At 39.4% G+C, this 20,927-nt stretch overlaps 2 protein-coding genes across 2 annotated transcripts in view; one reads left to right on the forward strand and one right to left on the reverse strand.

Annotated features, from left to right (window-relative positions):
• nr3c2 (nuclear receptor subfamily 3, group C, member 2) overlaps positions 1-20,927 on the reverse strand; it is a 76,840-nt gene that overhangs the window by 48,832 nt on the left and 7,081 nt on the right. The gene's annotated exons all lie outside the window — the stretch shown is intronic.
• dclk2a (doublecortin-like kinase 2a) overlaps positions 1-20,927 on the forward strand; it is a 140,608-nt gene that overhangs the window by 28,834 nt on the left and 90,847 nt on the right. Inside the window, exon 2 of the mRNA XM_085782295.1 lies at positions 9,260-9,324. The gene's annotated coding sequence lies outside the window, so the exon portion shown is untranslated. The remainder of the gene's footprint in view (positions 1-9,259; positions 9,325-20,927) is intronic.

The raw sequence follows: 20,927 nt of genomic DNA on the forward strand, positions 1-20,927 counted from the left end.
CTGTGGATTTATTGTCCTGTTAGCACCAAAAGAGACTCTGTTATCTCCGAGTGCTTTTGTTCTCTTTAAATAACCTTTTTTATTGAGTAAAATGATGTAGAATACCGAGAACTGAATGCCAGATACAGCAAATTGCCCAATAAACGGCAAACAGAAAGAATCTCAGAAAGCTCTTGGGACTGACGAGCACTGGCTTCTTCCTAGCCGGCTAGTATATTAGCAGCTAGCTACATATTATCAGGAAGACTTTTGCTATGTCACTAGTTTATGAAGGGACTGGACAATAACTGGAAATGATGTGCAAATAGTAATACCGGAGCCAACTGAAAATAAATCAATAATTTTGACTCCTTTTTTTATTAACTTAATTGCCTCAACTCTCAATATTGTTATATACTGGTTGATCATTTGCTAATGTACCAGGAAGAGGAAGGTAATAATGGGAGGTTAAAGATTAATACTGCACACAAGTGAGCATATGTATTTATTCAGAGTTTGTACGTAACTGTCTCTATTTCAGTGACACCTGCAAGCGTCACCAAAAAACCCAAACCATTTTCCCTCTGAGACTTTCTGAAACAACAGCAAACCATTGCGGTAAACAGCTTAGACTGTGCATATCCACACACTGTATACAGTTCCACTATAAAATCAAAAATGACTTGTGAATTCACAATGTGCGCGCGGTTATACCGAGAGCTTTTTTTCTAGGTCAAGTGAATAAACATAGCCAGTCTTGCATACTTCCTTAAGCAGCAGACAACAGGGGGAAAGAAAGAAAAGGTTTTCTCCAAAGTTTGCCAAGGGAACCTGTTTCAATAACCCTGAACTTCTGGTGTGGAACGTAAAAGTTGAGCTCCTGCCCGCCTGTCAGGTTGCAGCGAAGACGGTGTCGATAAAAATGTTACATCGGAACTGACATGCTGGCAGTCTTTCGAACAAAAGCCCTGCACTGTCATTCTGCTTTACTGTCTCTCTGAGCACACAGTCACTGAGACCCTCTCACTGGTTTCTTTCTTCTGCTTCCTCACTCTCTCTCTCTTGCTTTCTCTCCATCCCCCTCACTCTTTCTCCCTCCCTCCCTCCCTCCCTCCCTCTAAAACCCTTATAACATCCTCCGGATTTAAGAGCTTAAATGTCAGTCTCATGATATCAGTGCAATTCAGATTAAGCGCCTTAAATACGATGTAAATGCATAAATGTAGGCCAATGAGTGGGCACCATTCAATCCAATTAGCCGTAATGAAGGCAGTCTCAAGGAATCTCAAAAGCAATAATTTCTAATCGTTTTCTGTGGCTTATTGACTATTACATGCCACAGACAGCCAGCCAAATATACTCTATACCTTCTTGGAGAACTGTAGAGATGTAAGACTTTTTTTGTTTATAGTAAGTGACTAGGATAACTTCAACAAGTCTGTGAGAGCTGAAGCCATCCAGATCAAGTCAATAAAGTAGTTTGAATTTGTTATGCAAGGTCCAAGTATATGTGCGCATCTTCTCACACATCTTGAGCATTATGAGAAATTTAGACTGAAAATAGCACAAGTGTTGCTGTAGTGGGTGAGTTTTTGCTCGAGGTCCCAGCTCATCAGTTTTTCAAAACCCTGGACTGCAAATGTTTTTTAAAAAGTTATCACAGCAACATCTCACCTATAGCAAGCTAAACACTGCAATTAGCGTGTTGTTCCGGATATTATATGGCATTTCTGTATCATGTTCACAGGCTACTTCCTCATTCCCACTACTGTATGTCAAAGCAGTGATCATCACAATAACATAATTTAATAAAGCTATCAATTTCTAATTTTTATTTGATTTTGGATGGGATGTAACAATTGCAAAATATGTAATCAAAGTGTACGAGTGTATTTGTGAAGAAGGTGTGTGTGTGTGTGTGTGTGTGTGTGTGTGTGTGTGTGCGTGCGCGCGCGCACCATAATACTGTATTTCCTTTTATACACGTGCATTTAATTTGGAGGACTTGTTGACTTTCCACCTTGATGGTGTCACAACAGGCACACTGTAATATTAGTTACTGTCATGGGAAAACACATGGGAAGATTGAGCATGTTTGTGGTTCCTATGTTTGTTCAACAATAATGCATGTCATGGTTCAGGCGTGATCTCTCTCTCTCTCTGTGTTTGTCCTCCCATCTGTCCCACAAAGAGGCATTTGCCCATCCTTGTTTAAACTTGATACTGGAAATTAAAACGGAGATGGAGTGCACAGGAGAGGGAGGGAATGAGACGGTAAAGCTAAACAATGCAAAAATAAACAGGAAGTGAACCCTGATTCTTTTATTATTACAGTTACTTATTAATCGAGCTGCAGATAAAACACTTCCTGCCGTCTATTCTTTATGTCAATCCCCCCTCAGCTTCTGCTACAGCTGCCAATGTTCCTGGGTTCTACTGTGCATAAAAACAAACCGACACCCTGTCAGTCAAAATAACATTATATAGTTAAAATCAAAATAGATAACATATTAGATAACTAGTATTATTAAAACAATATCTAATGTGTCTACTCTTAATACATACTTACATGAGGACTAACCACCTCCCAACCTCAGTTATTTTTTACAATAATCAAGTTGGTCTGATGTAAAGCATCTATGTAGGCTATTAATATCATCTGAAGCAGATAAGTTAGTTCATGGTTTAGAAATCAATAATGCAACAAGTAAATTTGACAATAACAGGGTTTTTAAGTCACGTGACGTCATATTGCTCTGGGACTGTGGGCCGCACTGACCCTCTCTCAGGAGGCTGGTGCCTGGATTTGCCCAACACGTATTGTGGAAGTGTGACTTCAACTTTCCTGATTTAAACCATTTTCCACCTGTAAAACGGTCACCCACTACAAGAGCTCGATTTTCAGCCTTTCTCCCAGAATCTTTTGTCGGTAAATGGTCAGTGCACTACAGAGATGGCAAATTTCACTGAGGAGACCTGACAGTGCAGGTATTAAATGCAGGGTAATTGACCTCATGTAAACTCATCATAAACAATACCAAGAATATATTTCTAAAACTGTTAACATATGTCGTGTTTTTTATTTTCAAAGTCAGGAAAATGATAAAATGTTGTTGAATGAGGAGAGACTGTTGCAGTTTTCCCTGTAGACTCAAAGCCATGTTCAAATGAATGCCTTGTAGTTCATAAAACAAATTGTTGTGACGGCTAACTACTGCACTTCCTCCTTGATTACACAGGTGTTAAAACCAGCACGTGTTTGCACTGTTATGTTCACGTGGCGCAACAATCAAAGAGGCATTTCCCCAAATCACACACCTGATTATCCTCCTAAATGTCATGATTCATTTGATCCTATGATGATTTGATTGATTTTTAGCTGTTATGCTTACACTACTGTACACTAGTGGTTATCTATATAGCAGCGTTTCCAGTTGGTGTGTGTGCATGCCGCTCCGTCTGCCAATGGAAGCCTCAATTTTTGGAGAATCAAATATTAGTAGGCTGCATTGATTTTGGAACGAACCTCTACGTTCTTGTGTGAGCTCGGTCTTCCTGCCAAGTTTGTCTGGTCTGTCTACTCACTCTTCCTTTCCAGGCGGTGGAGTCACTTCTCTTTGTTCAATGTGCAAAAGCTGCAACCGCTCCATGGACCTGCTTTCTTTTCTTTTCTTTGCTTTTCTTTTCTTGGGTGGTCAGACTCGCTGATAAAATAAAGTTAGATTATAATATCTAGCTTTTTAACGATTGCACTTAGAATTTTTTTTGTTTGTTATTTGCCATGCTTCTGTCACTTAAAAATGTGAAAGTAAAACGAAATCTTGGCCTCAGCTGAGCAAGAAAAACAGACCGTGGCGACAACATGTTCAAAATCCAAGACTGATGCAGTTAGTGGCAATGTCTCCTATAAGTCACTGGCTTCCTGCCAATAGGAGAAGATGACAGGAAAGACAAGAGACTGTTTGCCTTACATTCCTCACTCCCTTCAGGCATTTACTGTAAAGGGTATTTCCCCCTTGCTGTTTGAAATAAAGGGCATACTGTACATGGCTTGTTCCCTTTTTTTTATTTTTTATTTGCTCTACATTTGCACCCTGACAACAAACCAACAGTTCATTCAGACTTCATGAATTGACCCATAACTCATTAAAGCAACTGTAATTATTTGTACTTGCAGAGAAACGTCCATGTTCCCTCTTTTCAAACATTTTGATTATTATAGAGCACCATTCGTTTGCTGGATAAACCCATTTTTCTATAATTAAAAAGAAGAGGATAAGTTCAATGAGGTGTGGGTTGATGTGTGGGGATTAATTATGTCCATGTGGTACTTTTATTGAGACTTTCCACTCTAAAATCTTTCATCTACAATGAACAATATAGAATAAATTGAAAGGGGGCTTAGACATGCCCTTTCCCTCTGCCCTTTTGTTCCTCTCTCTGCTTATCTCTGATCATCATGCCTCCCTCTCCGTCCATCCTCCCTATGCAGCTCTTTATCTGTTTCTGCCTCTCTTGTCTCCTCTTCCCTCCACTTTCTTTTTTACTGTAAATCTCTGATTCTCAAAAGGACACTGACATAAAGCAAATGAGACAGCTGCAGTTATTTTGGTGCTTCAGTTTTATGCGCCATCGGTAATAAATGAGAAATGAGGGCTTATTAAACATTTTTAGTGAGTTTAATTTCTATTTGAGTCAGTACTAGTGCCTATAAATTCTCTACACCCAAAGAGGAAGTCATGGGATCGCAGTACCTCCAATGAACGTGTATAAATACATAGATCTTTGACAAATAAAAGACTATCATTGCCTGTAACAGGAAATGTGAACGCAACTGGAGCATTTTGATGACTAAGGATTTCAGGATTGGTGGCATATAAACTGTCAGGAGTTTGCAAGGTGATGTTATACTGCAATTTAAAACTTTCTGCCAGCTTTACACCTCCCCTTTCTCAGTCACACAGATTGTCTTGTCACTTTATTGAAGTGTAAAAACATTAGCATATTAATTTTGCATAGGGCTGCTGAGCAATTAATCGAAAATCACAATGTAGAGTTTCCTTTTTTCAACCAAAAAAAGGTCAAATGTGTCACTATATTATCATGCAATGTAAGCACCATAAGAATTGTGGTGTTGTAGAGATACCTCATAATATTCTCTGGAGGTAAAGGAACATGTTTGTTAATTACAAGACCTACGTAACAATGATTTAGATTTTTTTTTTAAATGATGATTTCAAACAACAATATTTGAATGTTTTTCATTGTTTTTCTTGGCTTGTTGGTTGATGAAACAGAAATAGGGACATTTGGTATTCACTGATCATGCATGTTAATTTACACATTTTTATAAAAGAGATACATACAAGAGCAAAACGTCTTAATTGTCTGTTTGTGTTCCTCCTGTAGTAGGTGTGGTCCACACACACGTGTGAACATGTTGTAACGCTTCCCTTGGCACACACTTTTGTGCGCACGTTTAACCTGATTGTAATACACTACAGGGTTAAGGGATGCTGGAGGCAAAGTGAGCTCTGCTCTGTGTGGACAGATCAGATCAATATCCCGATCCATCGATAGACAGCGAGTAGAAACTACCCCAGCAGCAGCTGCAGATTAGCCGAATATATTCTCTTCTAATCAAGAGTTACCGCGACCTTTCATCAATGCCATCTTCCCTTTGACCAATGAGGTGTGAAGAGAGAGGAGTTGACAGGTTTGAATGTCCTTCAGTGTCTGTCCTGTATCATTACCCATCTCTCAAAATAGATCGAAGCTAGCTAAAAAAAGAAATCTGTTGTCATGCATTGACTGTGCTTGGTGGGGCACTGAGCCCTCGGTCCATCAGAGATCAGGAAGTTGTCAGATTTATTCTTAATTTTGTGTGGACACTCCTACTTGAGGGCCCAAACACAATTTGTCTTCCATGTTTCCTCCTGATATAATTATTGTACTATCGTTCTTAAACGCACAGAATCCAAGATTTCTTGTTGTTTCTTGGCACAAACACATAATACAGCATCCTCAACTTAACCACAACAATTCATATTTGTGTCATCTTACGTTCATTGTATTGTTTTTTAATTTAAAGTGCAGGGTGTTTAATCGTCTCTGTCATTAAAAATAAACAGGTTACACAGACTCTATTAAAAACACAGGGTCCAAAGTGCAACCTCATCATAGCAAAAGTGATTGCATGAACATGGTCCTAAAATAATCTATGACCACCACAGCTTTCTAAGCTTTGGCCTGGGTTGTGTCTGATGTAACATGGTCAGGTGACCGATGAGACAAGTGCATGAAGTCAACCTTCATGGACGACATCCAGGATGAAAAACCAGCCATCACAAACTGGTGCAAAACTGCACAGAACACAACTATGCCAAAAAGGATGAAGAGAGGCCTTATGGTTATTGGCAGTTGAGATGTAGACCAAAATAACTCATGTGAATCCGATGGGGTCCATCGTGTTTGGTGTGGACCTGGCCTGGACTACTGCAGCGACAACTCCGCTACACAGCAAAATATGTAAGTGAACAGATGACTCCCGGTCTGAGGAAGCTTGGCAGGGGAGGAATTTCCCAACATGACAATGCTTCCAAACACACTGACAAAACCATACACATAAAAAAAAAAAAAAAAAGTTGGCAAGGCTGGTGTCATCCCAGGGGATCAAATCTGTCATTGCAAAAATAAAGGCGGACATAAAAAAAATTAAAAGAATGGACTGATAACCCGACTTTTGTTGTTGGTAGACTCAAATCATAATTTCATTAATCAAACATTTTGAAAAGGGCTTTGCTATTTTTATATTGACTTTATAATGATGTTGACCAGCCACACAAAATATACATCCTGCAAACGCTTAATCAATATTGTGGTTATCATTAATATTATTATTATTATCGGTTGATGCATTGATGAGCAAATTATGAGTTATCATGCGGTGAAACAAACTGTACATATACTCCAAGTATACTGCAAAACAAAGCCAGAAATGAGAGCTACACTGAAATATCAACATGTCCACAAAACAGCTGTGGTTGTTTACAAGCGCGCACATATGTGTGTCTGCTTGCCTGTTTGTGTGTATGTGTGTGTGCACCCCAAAGGGAGCCACAAGGGGACCGAAACCAAAAGGAGCCCACTGAGGGGGAATAACTAAATCACGCAGCCCACAGATGTTTGTTAAATACCACAACGAGACAGAAAAGATGGGACCAAAACTGTCAGATTGTTGTGTGGCTGCGGTATTTGTGGAAATCCTGTCTGACCATTGGTGAGCATGCATTAGACAAATGTGCATCTAAATCTTTGAATCCATGTCAGCTTGCATGTAGCGCTATCAAATGTAAACTAGACAACAGGAGGACTTTAAGCCTTACACAAACTCCATAATGAAACAGTTGGCGTAATAGCACTCATGAATGTTGTGGAGAAAAGTTTACTATGAAGTAGCCCAATAATAGATACGGGATTTAGCAGAGATAAATTGATTTAACTTAGTTTTTGGCAAACGGTTCTTCCCTTCAGAAATCACATGTGAAGAGAAAGTCTCAAGTTTTGAGAAACTAATATCAGCTGTTCATCTGCACAAATGCTGATGTCTGCTAATGACTGTCTAATGAATAGTTTTTTTAAAGTCTATTAGCAGCAGGAATGTGCGTCATAATGAGGGTGTATATACAGCAGCTTGTACAGTTGCTGAGCCTACAGGCTACAGCTCCACCGAGACCTCTGCCTCTCCCATTGCGTCGACACATGTGACGTGCCCTCATTTTCAACACCATTAACGCCGGAGGGGTGGAGTTGAAACGTGACTCGGTAGACTGAGCATTTGACTCAGCACTTTGTCTTGCCTTTTATCCAGGGAATGTGGAAATGTGGTGTGTGCGGCGTCGCATAACCGGACGTGCAGGTGAAGAGAGGTAGATACAGTACGTTGGAGTTGCCCATCCCCACCCTCCTGTTACCGATGAAGCGGAGCAGAAACATCTCTGTGTCATCTTCTTTTCGTGATGAGACATCAGGGGTAACAGACAAATTAGAATATAACGTCTGTACTGCTGTTAGCCCGAAGGAAACCTCTGGTTACTTCTGCCGAACAACAGCTGCTGTGGCCACAAGTCGAAATACAAGATTTTGAGACAGAGTGGAAAATCCCTATATTTGCTGGGACGACCACATTAATGAACGACCATGAGGGGACCTGATGAACAACTTGAACCAAGCCCAAAGAAAAACAAACGTGTCTCCTGGTGAGATAACGGAAAAGTCCTGTTCAAATAAACATGTTTACAGCCTGGTACAAAAAAGGGATTTTTTTTTTTTAAATCATTCACCTGTTTACACCTTGTTTATTAATTTTACAGTACTTTAATTATCTTTCTCCTCCTATCTACATTCTTCTCCCTCTCCCTCCCACCCTCTCTTACTTTTTTCCCTGTCTTTAGTAAACACACATACATGCTGTACTTGTACACATACACACAGTCGCACATCGAGTGCCACACTTTTTAACAGCTTTCTCCCTCTCTCTCACTCTCTCTCTGTGCAGTATGGTAATTTTCTACTGTTCCCTTTCTGGCACCTCTCCAGTGTAATCACTAAGGGGAAATCACCCCTTGAAACACTTGTGAGTGTTTGGCCCTTAATTCATATTGCATGAAATGAGCATGCAGCTTTGTTCACAGAGGGAAAAAAAAATGTCATGCTGTCAGTAGAGCTTGTCTAATACAACCCACAGATGGGAGCTCTAATAACTACTGCCAGGGCCAAGAGAATAAAACGACAATAAAGTAGGACCTGTACCTGATCTGACAGATATTCTCAGATTGAGACACTTAGTGAAGTAGCGACATGATATATTTCATATGTGGGGCACTAACAGCACACCACCATCCTGCTGAGACCGTGGTCCCTACAGAATTACCCCTTTTAGTCTCCATTTTATTCTGTGTTTGCTTGTAAACAATGATTCACTCCCTGTTTGTACTGAGAAATTACCATCTATTATTGACCACTACTAAGTGTGTTTGTGCATAATTAGTTGATGCTGCGCAGAAATGGAACATGCAGTTATATTGGTTGTACACATGGACCTCGCTCATTCATTTCGTTGTGTCAGCTCATAATGTAGGTGCACCCCTCCACTTTCAACACCGGAACAATACATTTCAAGTGCTACCTTTTTTTGGGGGGTTATTTAATCATATCAGAGCCATGGAAATTATGCAAGCCATTCACAAGGTATAAAATTGATCTTTTTTGTGCGTTGCAGGTTCTGGTTTGGAGTCAGAGGAGGGAAACAGTGACGTTGAATCAGGATTGGAGTACAACTTCAAGGTACTTGTACTTTACTTGGTTATTTCCACTTCATGTGACTTTATACTTCCTCTCCTTCATTTCAGAGGGAAATATTAGACTTTCTGCTCCATGACATTTATTCGACAGCTTCAGTTACCATTAATACAATGGATAGTATAAGCCCTTTTTTTTTTAACATGACACAATTTTCCTTCTAAATATCTCACATTATTTTATTTCAATAAAAGTTAAATCTAATGATGTCATATATAGTAATAGAAACCAGAGGAACTAAACCAGTACTTTTAGTTTTATAATTCAGTTACATTTACCTTACTACTCACTACTTTAAGCAGGATTTTTCCCGTGGCACTTTTACTTGTAATGGAGTATTTTTACATTGCTCTGTTGTTGGTACTTCAAAATAAAAGATCTACTCCTCCATTGTAGACAGAGGACACAGGAGGTGGGACAGTTACCTCTGCCAGTTGTGTGAGGACTGGTTTTGGCCTTTCAGCTTTCAGGTGTGATTTGCACCGCAGAATGTTTTTCCAAACCCAAGAGCAATTAGCAGTTTGCTTCATTTTCAATTGCCAGTGTGTTTTTAAAGTTGTCATGTCACTCAGCTTGAAGCTGGGAGAAGCACATGTGCCCTTTTTTTCTTTTTTTTTTTGTTACTCCAACAGCGTTTAGTGAAGAATAATGTCAGAAATAATCAGATGTGGTGTAGGGTGGGGTGAAAAAATAACACTGCATACACATGCACACACGAGAGATATACCTGTTAAATGTCAGGCACAGCAGCACAACCAGTGTAAATTTTACAGTAGAACTTGACAGATTTCGGTTGCTCTCTTGAGTTTTGCAGTTTTAACCCTGAATTTGTAGTTAGCATTAGCTTCACTGTATGCAAATGGGACATTCTTCTTATCTCTGCTCTCTCTGGTCTGTCTGTGAGCTGCTCTCAGGCTGAAACGCACACACATATCGACACGTCCTGCAGACACCAGCGAGCGAGTTTCTTTGGCCACCTGACGAATTTAAGTTCAATATTGACTCTTCCTTCAGTTTTGTTTTCATCTCGATCAGCTCTGGAGAAAAATACCTGCTTCTATAGTTTCTTAACGCTCCACCTTCTTCACCAGCCTGTTGCTGAGTTTGGCTGTCTGCTGTTTGATGCTGAACAGATCAAGTACTGTACAGAGGGTTCAGTTTTAAATGAGTGTAGAGACTGACCTACATGTTCTGCTGTGTAAAATCACATACAATAGATCAATACAAAAAAATACAATTACTGTAGAAATTGTACTCTATGTGGACATTGGATATCCCTGGTAAAATGTGGAACACGTCAACAGATGCTTTGAAGTCATAAGCCCCATGTCATACAAACGTATGGGCTCTCCAAATGTGTCACGGCCGATAACAAACTCATTGTATTTTCCTGCATCGCCACTGACCAAGGCTAACCGATACACTGCAGGTCATATGCATAACAGTGTTTCCCGGGGTCATTGCTTTGGTGGGGTTGGGGGTGATGTCACCGGGGTAGTGGACGTCTGTCCATCTTTGGTTTTTAGAGAGGATTTATAAGACTTGTTGGAAAGCTTTTACTGAACTTAACATAACGAGTTGTCAACCTGTGTCTTCTCTGCTAAGTGTGTGCTGTGTGTGTGGGGGAGGGGCTAAAGCACACACATACATAGACACACACACAGTGAAACAAAATCGTAAATGACAGCACAACACAGAAGAGGCTCTCACACTGAGCTGAAATGAAACATGCACATAAATTAGGAAAATAACGTGATTTTATTTTCTTTGGTTTTCTTGAGGGGGCGGGAGGTCCCGTGCCCGCCCCCAGGGCAATGGTAGGGGGAACACTGCTTAAGTAGGTCATCACTTTCCTCAATATCAGTGTCTTTATTCTTCTACAGTTATGTTACTATGGCATTATCAGACTCATGCACATCCCAATTAGTTGCTGCCTATCAACCCATCCACTTAATCTGTCAAACAGGCAATTCCAAAGGCGGTATCAGCATCGCACCTGAATAAGATGCTTCCTCCTGGTGAGCCAGAAATACCACAAGGCGAATGTGTCACTGGCACTGGAGCGAGTGGGTGTAATCATAGTGGAATGAAGGAAGATCTTAAGGCATGTCAGTCAGCTACATTCACAACAGGCTGGATAACATCCTCCTCCACCATCAACCCAAAAGAAACTAGATACTGGAGCATGCCTCTCCCCCCTGGTTGCAAACACAGAAGTTCCAAAACCAAGTTTGACAAAAAAAAAGAAGAAAAATTTAGGCAAAACAGGCCACACATATGACGTAAAATGATGGCAAATTATGGTCCATTTTACCAACGCCAGTGAATGGCTTATTTTGACGGACATTGCTTCGGGTCAGTGGTTGAAATTGTGGTCAAAAATTCATCATCATGTTCACGGAGTTCTTGGTACAAGTCCCCAAATCAATATCCCACTGAGAAAATGAGAAAATAGGGTTGTGGAAGAAGACTGTTTTCTCTGGCTGCTGGCATCCGCAGCAGAGAGCTCTGCAACAACACCAACCAGATGTTAAGTTTCCAAAATCAGAGGTACATCAGGACTGATCTAAGATAGCTGAGATGCTGTATAACGACAGCCGTGCCCTTGAGGATGTGAACCAACCTCTTCACCACCGTTGGCACGCAAACAACAAGGTGAACCACATGTATGTTAATATATTTATTAAAATGGGAGTCCTGGTCTGGACAAACAAACGTTCCCATCATGGCTGGTCTTGGGAAAGCCTCATATAAGCTTCAACTGACTGAGCATTAGAAATGAAGAGAAGCATATTATTTTAAGGTAGATTTATAAAACATATAACCTGTCTGTTATAGAAACATGTACATAATTTTAAAAAAATTACCAATTGTGTTTTTAATTAAACATACATTACTGTCCTTTATGATGACGTTACCATAAAAATGTTATTAGAAAGTAAGGATGATTAAAGGGCTGGGGCAATAATGACATCAGTGCAAAGGAATGTACCAGCTAAACCTGAATCATGAAATACGTAACATATTCTCACTGTTGCTCCTTAGTCATCTTTATACCAAAACAATGCAAATGTGCATCTGCGAACACGCCTGTGTGTGATTAGGCAAACAACAAATCGATCATGTTATGAATGTGCCTCCTTCACCGATTTGCTCAAACTCCAGTATTACATAATAATGGTCCATCAGCTGAGAGAGGTTTGCAAATAAAAAATAATAAATCCCCTGTTTAACATTCAAATCTCACACTAAAATACCCACCTCATTGTTGCATGACTCCAACCAAGCAGCAACCTCCTAAGGCTAAAAAATTAAACCACAAAAATACCAAAAAGGGCACTTCTTCCAGTGAGCATCTGGCTCCAAAAGTGAATCAATCCCCTCGGACTCCCATGTTAAAATGTCCAATGTAGAAATAAAGAGAAATAAAGATCTTAAGTTAATAGCCTGAAAAGCAGCAGCTCACCTTGAGCTTCAAAACCACTTTGAAGAAATCTGAGTCATTACTTTTTATTAGTTTCTGGAGTTATGAACAACAATATGTCTTGTGAGGTCACAGTGACCTTGACCCTTGACCATGGCCACCAAATTCTAATTATTTCATCCGTTGGGGTTTCAAACAAATGTTTGTACCAAATTTGAAGAAATTCCCTCGAGGCGTTCCCGAGGTATCATGTAGGGACGGTCGTACAGCCAGAAAACATGATGCCACCAGTCTCGGCTGTCGCTGGCACAGAGGCATAAAAAAGCCCCAGACTGTCTCCCCTTCAGAGCAGAGTGAAACAGGCAGCTGTACTGTAGCTAAGTCAGAGGAAGGCAGGCCAAACAAAAAGCAGACATTGAACAGGAGAGTGTTTGCTTATCCCAGGTATGGTGCAGTAAACTCTACAGGGGGAAGGTCTAGATCTGAGTATTTCTTTTTCTCCAGAACTGTACTGCATGGATGCCATCATGGTGTCTTGTCAACAGAGTCTCTCTGTTGAAAATAACTATTTCTAAATCAGTGACTCTAGTTTCTTAATAGAATTATACGTATATGGTCGGGGCTGAGCAATTTTAGGCAAAATGAGGCAATTTGAAAGTGAAAGCTGTTCATGTTCAAAATGTTTTCAAAAATTCTGTTTTTGAGATTTTCCAAACTTTATCAACCACGACTCCAAAATATTGTCAATTTTTTTCAGAAAGATTGAAAATGTATTTAGCAAGAATTGGATGGTATACATTTACAGTACTGTTTACAGTCAAACGTTTTCATGCACTGTAGGCTCAATTTTTGATAAATCTAAAATCTGTGTGGATCGTTTGTGTAGGACACTCTGAAGATGCTCTCTAGCAAGTTTGTGTCAATTAAGCAAAAATTGTGGGAGGAGATAGGTTTAATAAGAGTGATGGACTTAATAATTTGTAATGAGTTTAAGTGGACAAAGGTTTCTGCAGTATTGGGGCTACATTTTGGTGAAAATTGCAAAACTGTAGCATGTACCATTGGTTTGGTAGGAATTTCCAAAGTTTTTAAATTTAAACGCTTATTATAATATTTGTGTGAAATAGAACTTAACCTACCAACGTCTAATCAGTTCCTCCATAAACCCAAGTGAATGTTTGTGCCATTTTTCAAGAAATTGTGTTTTTCAAGACCTAATCCACATTTTGTGAGGTCATTATGACCTTGACTTTTGAACACCAAAATCAAATTTGTTCATCCAGGTGAATGTTTGTGCCTAATTTCGTTAAGGAGACTCTGAGATAATTGTGTCTATGACAATGGGACGTAGAGATGCACAACCAGAAAGCAATATGCCTCAGGCTGTGGCTGTTGCAGGCCCCGTAGCTAGCAATTGCAGAGATGGTCCATTCAAAAAATGGGTTAATAATACCTAGCAATGTAGATAACTAAATTTCAACTCACCTATGTTGTCCTAAATACTTATTGATGCAGATCGTTTGACAAGTTTAAACAAACAGCTACACAAGAAACTGTCTGAGTAGAAGAGAGGACATGAGTCCATGGTTAAGTTTTGATTGTTCCAGATTTTAGATGTGACCTTCAGCTCGAGCTTGAAGTACTTGACAGGTTTCAATACTTTGATGAATTTTCACTGACACTTCAAATGTTTTCAGGTTGGAAATCCAGCTCTGTCTTTAAGGTCTGTACTGCCGCAGCAGTAGAGAGGAGGTGAATGGAATTTCACTGTTACTATGAATAATCCACAGAAGATGCTGCCAACAGGTTTTATGGAGGGCTAGAAAGTATTTTCAATGAAAACCGTTCACAGTGATTATTCAAAGTAATAAAGGGATCTCTTTTAAACAGCACAAACAAAACTCCAGCATTGTACAGGAGACAGAAGTCAAAGAAACAGACATCTCCAAACCTAGACAAGTGAAACCAAAACTAACTATTATTAATTGGAAATTGAGATTTATTTGTGGTGGTTAAGGTAAGCGAATAAGGAATGTAAAATACAAGTGAATGTCCTCACATCTACTGTAAGACCAGCGTGTCTGTGTGTGTGTGTACTGTATGTGTGTGTAATTTGAGAAAGCTGACCCTTTAATATCCCTTCAATTATGAGTTTTCTTGTCTGTTCAACTGAAAACAGAAATCGTGTTACACTTCCTGCCAAACATGTTTACCCTTTTGCAGTGTCAGACAAGTAAATAATCTCTCCCAACAGGTTCAGTATGATATAGTATCTTTTTCTTTTGAGCTGACACTTGATCCTTGGAAGCCTCCTTTTACCTGCTGGGTCAGTGTGTCATAGGCCACCGCGGTGCTACAGTACATACATGATTTGTGTATCTGTAAAAGCTGGATCCTGAATAACAGGGATTCCGTTTTTTATGGCTTCGCTGTAAAGACCGCAAATCATTTAGATTTTGCCCCACAGCAGAGCACACGTACATACAGTACCCAGTTGATGTGTGCTTTCTAGGGTCACCACCATGATGGCCAGATTTATTATGTACTTTTGAAGCTAAAAGTGTGATATGCATTTGTGAGATTTGAAAACATGATATGTTTAATTATCACTTTAACTTTGGTTGATTTAACTTACACTATGTTCTGTACAGTATCAGATCCATGCACTGAAAGCAATGTTGTTAATCAAAATATGGGAGAACGCAGTGGTAGCCAGGTTGTCGCTCCTGTTAGTGTTGGATCTGTGAATGTGTGTTTTTGAAACACAGCTCACTTTTTCTTCCAGTTTAGCTGCAGCGTTTCTGGTTCTGATTATCATGCTGGACAGGTGACAGTGTCTATGCTCTGATAATAATAATGATCATTTAATTAATATTTCCTTGTTCAGACAGTGGACATGTACTTGCAAACAAAGGGGCTGTTAATTATTTATTTGTGGTCTCCATGATAAAGCCTGGTGAATGCTATTACTCTGAATGTTTCATTCAGACAGCAGTGAACTCTTCGCCTCTTGTTTTCAGTTCAACTCTTTCCTCTCTATGCTTGACATCATTATCTTGCTGTAGGATGAAACCCTGACCAACCAGTCTGTCTTCCTTGTTGTCGGCCCTTCTCTCACCACCCTGACAGCAATATATAGTGCTACTTACTGCAGTATACATCAGAGGGTGTAGCAGCCACCTGTTTGTCACAACACTGTTGGGAGTCATTCACTAAAGTAATCTGCCTGTAGTAACTGTATGCATCAACATTCAACACGTCATTTGCTGCATGAAAGCTGTAAGTTTCTAAAAATGTTTTAAGTGTTTCCTTTGAAATGGGCATGTTCATAAAACTCTGGACTCGTAGTGTGTCTTACAGACTAGTAACGGATTGTAGTTAACAATCCGACATGGCAGTAGGAAAAATAATTGCATTTAATCGAAAAAAAAAAAATACCTGAAAAGAAAAAACAAACAATTGTAGAAATCATATCTATGACGGTTACTGCATTTTAAGGTTGCAACAGATCATTTCTCACTAACAAGTTATTAATGTTTCAACTCATAATCGGCGGCGGCCCTTCTCAGAATCATGGGTTCTGCTGACGTAAAAGAGTTTGTGGATGTGCTGTGTGTGTGTGTGTGTGTGTGTGTGTGTGTGTGTGTGTGTGTGTGTGTGTGTGTGTGTGCATGTGTGTGTGTTTGTAGAGAATAGAAATGTTATGTAAAACGGCCTGGAGTAACCCCCCCCCAAACCCCCACCCCCTACCAACACACAAACACACACCCTTCACTTTATTTGAGCCAACTATGCATGACCTAGTTTGGGAACCTTTCAAGCTGAAAAATTAACTTTTTTTTTTGAAGTATCATCCTTTCCATGGAGGAACTGACAAGACAAACACTGGGTTTAAACGTAAGCACTTTGCCATGAACACTTGGGCAAGCTCTAATTAAACATGAATGATAAAGGCATGCCTTTTTGTATATCAGGATACAAGAGGAAGATAATCATATACTAGGAAAGTGAGTGGAGATAGGTTCTTTCTGCATCCTCTCCACCAAAAATGAAATATAGATCCCATTGCTTTTTATAGCTCTGAATGAATAATGTCCACCCAGTGATTTAGACATCCGCCTGCATTTAGCTTAACAAACAAATCTTTTCTTATTTATGACACTGGTGATAGGTTCTTATGACCAGTTAATCTTGGTAATTTGTGATTTATTATGTATGTTTCCCCGTAGTCACTCCGCTTTATATTACTAATACCTGCATGTTTCCATATCCTTTTAGATGATGCTGCATTTCATTCAGATTCCCACCTACCTTGCCCATGACTCAGGATCTTGTAAGAGATCTTTAAGACTTCTTGCGTGCAAGGTAAAAAAAAAAAAAAGTACACAAAAGACTGCCATTCAGCTACAGTATTACACAAAGCAGCACGCTATAAAAATCAGGGCATTCATCATGACACACAAGCATGCACTATGCTTTGTTGCAGCTCTGGTATTCAGTTTCCGCCGCCTTTATGCAGTTTGTTAATGACCTCAACAACAGAAGGGAATGTCAGCGGTAGGTAATAGAGTAGATCTCCAACTACAGGCCTAGCCTAGCGGAAATCTGGCCCTCTGTCACCAGACTGTGCTTCAGGAAGAAGTTCGAATGAGGACAAGACAAGCGTTCAAATCCCAGAAGCCCAGGCCAGCAGTAACCACACTTTTATTGGGGTGTCAAGTCTGGCCTCGAATGTGTGCTGTTGTTGTTGTTGTTGGCGGCCACGGCAGCAGTGGTGTTGTGCACTTGTGTGTGTACATGCACGGCTCTGCGTGGGAGAGGCAGAGTGGAGACTTTTAACATGGTTTCCCTTCTGTGCAACAAAAGCGCCCGTTCATTGTGCCACTGTATCATCGTGGTCCTTTTAAAAAGATTACAGCCACTGTTGGCATTTTCTCCAACGCTCTGCTAGCACAAGGTAAAAAAAAAACATCCACTTATGTACCCCCATGGCTATACCTTTTTAAGATAACATTGTTGGACATTTAGATCACATCTATAACATTCTTCTCTAAGGCATTTTAACTATTTTTATGCTTCCATGCTGGAAACAGCCAGAGCTGGAGGCCTATTGTTTTCAGCTTGTCCATCTGTTTGTCTACATATCCGTCCCATTCTAGCGGACATGCACTTCTTCAAATTTGGCACAAATGTTCACTTGGACATCAGGATGAATTTACTAGTCTTTTGTGGTGAAAGGTCAAGGTTGTGGCAACTTAAATAAACACATTTTTGGCCATAACTCATGAATTCAGCTCATGCTAATTATAACTCGATTTCAAACAAATATGTGCACAGATAAAATGCTGACATTTTGTGTCAAAAAGGTCAAAAGTCAACTTCACTCTGACATCTGTATTTGATGAGCGCTGCACAGAGAAAGGATGGGTATTGTTGCAATCGGGCAGAAATGCAATCAAGACCAAATCAGCCAGGAAAGTCAATATTGACTTTAACTTTCCCCTTAAAACAACATAAATAGATTGTGGCGTATTAAACCAGCTGTTAACACAACATTGACACATTATCACCTTATAAAGTTACTGTGGTGAACTTGTTTGCAAAAATAGCTCATTTAAACACCCAGCACCCTCAAAGCAATATCAGCATACACTTGGATTCAAACTTCTGGCCGGATTCAAACTTCTGGCCACATTCAATATTCAATCTTCTTTTAGGTCTGTTTTGGTCTCCACCGTTCTTATTGCTGCTAAATGTGTTCCTTGGCTACTGGATAACTTTATTATTTTATTTATTTTCCTGCTGTTTGATGCTGTATAGGTGGCGTGTAGACATTTATTCAGTATCAGTTTATGTCCTTAGTTACTTTAAATCAAATATTCTCACATTCTTGGTTGATAAATAAAATCTGACCAAACTTTTCAATGATTCAAACTGTAAGAGCAAAAACACACTTTTACACTGTAGTCTGTAAAAGTCTGGTTTACATTAATGTTAAAGAAAACAATGTGTTTGAAATCATTACATGCATTTTTGCAACATCTGCATTATGCAGGATAACACATTTATTTGTAATGGTGTCATGATCAGGTTGTGATATTGCCCATCTAGACATTTTCTGTGCCTCATGTGGCCACATGAACTCCTTCATTAATAGACTTTTGAGCTCTTTAAAAATCTCTTAACTCTTTACAGGTTTTCACCTTGCAGCCAAGGTCTGAAATGCCTCACAAAGAGAATTTATCTTTGCCAGACATTCATTTTTAAGGATCATTATTTATTTTTTAAGAACAATAGGGAGTAGGATTTCACCATTAGGACCATCTCTTACTACTCTAATCTTCAATACTGCAGCCCCACTATGCTTTACACTGACTCCAATCCACCCACATCAGCAAGTGAGGGCTGCCCAGAAGGTTCCTTAGCTCCATCTATTACTATTTGTTTTCATTCAGGTGTTTTATTTATTTAGATTCTTCTTATTTAATATGATAATAATTTAGTTGAACTATTTATCTGTTTTTTCTAATGGTTAAGAACATTGTGGCCCTTTTGCTGCTTCATGGTTGTCCTTGAGCATGGCAAATCCTGTCACACTAAAAATGTATCTCCAATTCTATGACACTGCTTTCTACCTCTGCAAACAATTTTCAGGTTAAAAGTATAAATCTGCTTCACTTATTTGTGAGTTTCATGCGGAGAAAAGGCTAATTTTCATCACTCACTGTCAGAGTGGATTGCTGCACTGAAATGCAAGTTTTTAACTTAAAAAAACAGCATACACAGACAGTGATTTATACATGTGCTTGTTCCAAAGTGCTATGATAATAGTTCAAAAGACACTTTCAGTATATTTCAGTGCACATCCAATATGTATAACCTGAAAATATTACACTTTGATATGTTTACCATTGTTCCAGTGTTGACAGAAGTATAGTATAATCTATACCTGTCTTTAAATGGACCTTTACAAAGGATTATAGTAAATGTCCTGCCAAATCCTGTAGTGTCTGACACAGACTTCATCACTCATCCCAACAACAAGGTACTTGTGGATAGTACAGCACATCAAAACAAAGTACATCAACACACTGTAAATGAGTGTTTGCTGATTGCTGATGAGCTATTCCCAGAATCCTTCCCTGGGATATTAATTCTCTACAGGGTTTTGATCTTACTGAAAAACACGACCTGTTCACGCAGTGTCCTCTCAAACGGCTTGAAAGTATGCTCATATAATGTATTTTATTGATAAATTAAATAATTAAGCACCACAGGGTGTAGAGAACCTATAGTGAAACTGCTGTTAATTATTATTATTAGTAGTACAGTCTAGTATTTTAGTGCTATTGGTAAATGTAATTGCCTTTTTAAGGGATTAACTTGCAACATCACAAAACTTGCACTTGCATCAGTCCTGTTGAAAATTTAAATGCAATATTGATCACGTGAGTGTGGTAAAATTGACACCTAGAAAATATCAGCGCGGCCCTTCAAATGCCTGCATTTGCACCTACATGTGCCAAAATCCGTAGGCACATGTAACATACCATAAAGCACACAAAAAAGCCTCTTCACTAAACACGTTTTCTTTGGATACTGATAATGTGACTCTAGAGGTCCGTACACTGAGCACATGATGCCTACCTGACATTCATTACATTTTATTGAATCAAGTTACTGAGACGCTAATGATAGAAAAACATGAACCTCTTTACTTGAAGTCTGTCAGCACTTGTGCATAAGACACAATTTAACACAATTAGATGATTGTCTTCTTCATTTAATTAGAACTGTATATTAAATGGTTGACAGCACACACAGGAATGCACAAATGAATGCATAGACAGATGAGACCACAACCATTCCCCAACACCTTCACCTGTAGCATCCTTTTCACAACGAAGACAAGCAGCTGCGTGCGTTATAGTCAGGAACCCATAATGCACTAGGAGCCCTTGTGCATGCCTGGTGTTGGGATTTAATTGGATATTAGTATCCAGCAGTGTCTGAATTAATCAAATCATTTCCATCCATTAATTTAGTGGAGGAACATACAATTACAGCCTTATTAGCGAGCTCTCAGGAGTATGCCTTTTCATCCCTCTACAGAACATTGAGAGTTGGCCACAGTCCAGTGCAAAGCATTCTCCCCTCTTCAATC

Source organism: Trachurus japonicus, chromosome 1, assembly GCF_045865225.1.
Source record: "Trachurus japonicus isolate A0001 chromosome 1, Traja_1.0".
NCBI lineage: Eukaryota > Metazoa > Chordata > Actinopteri > Carangiformes > Carangidae > Trachurus > Trachurus japonicus.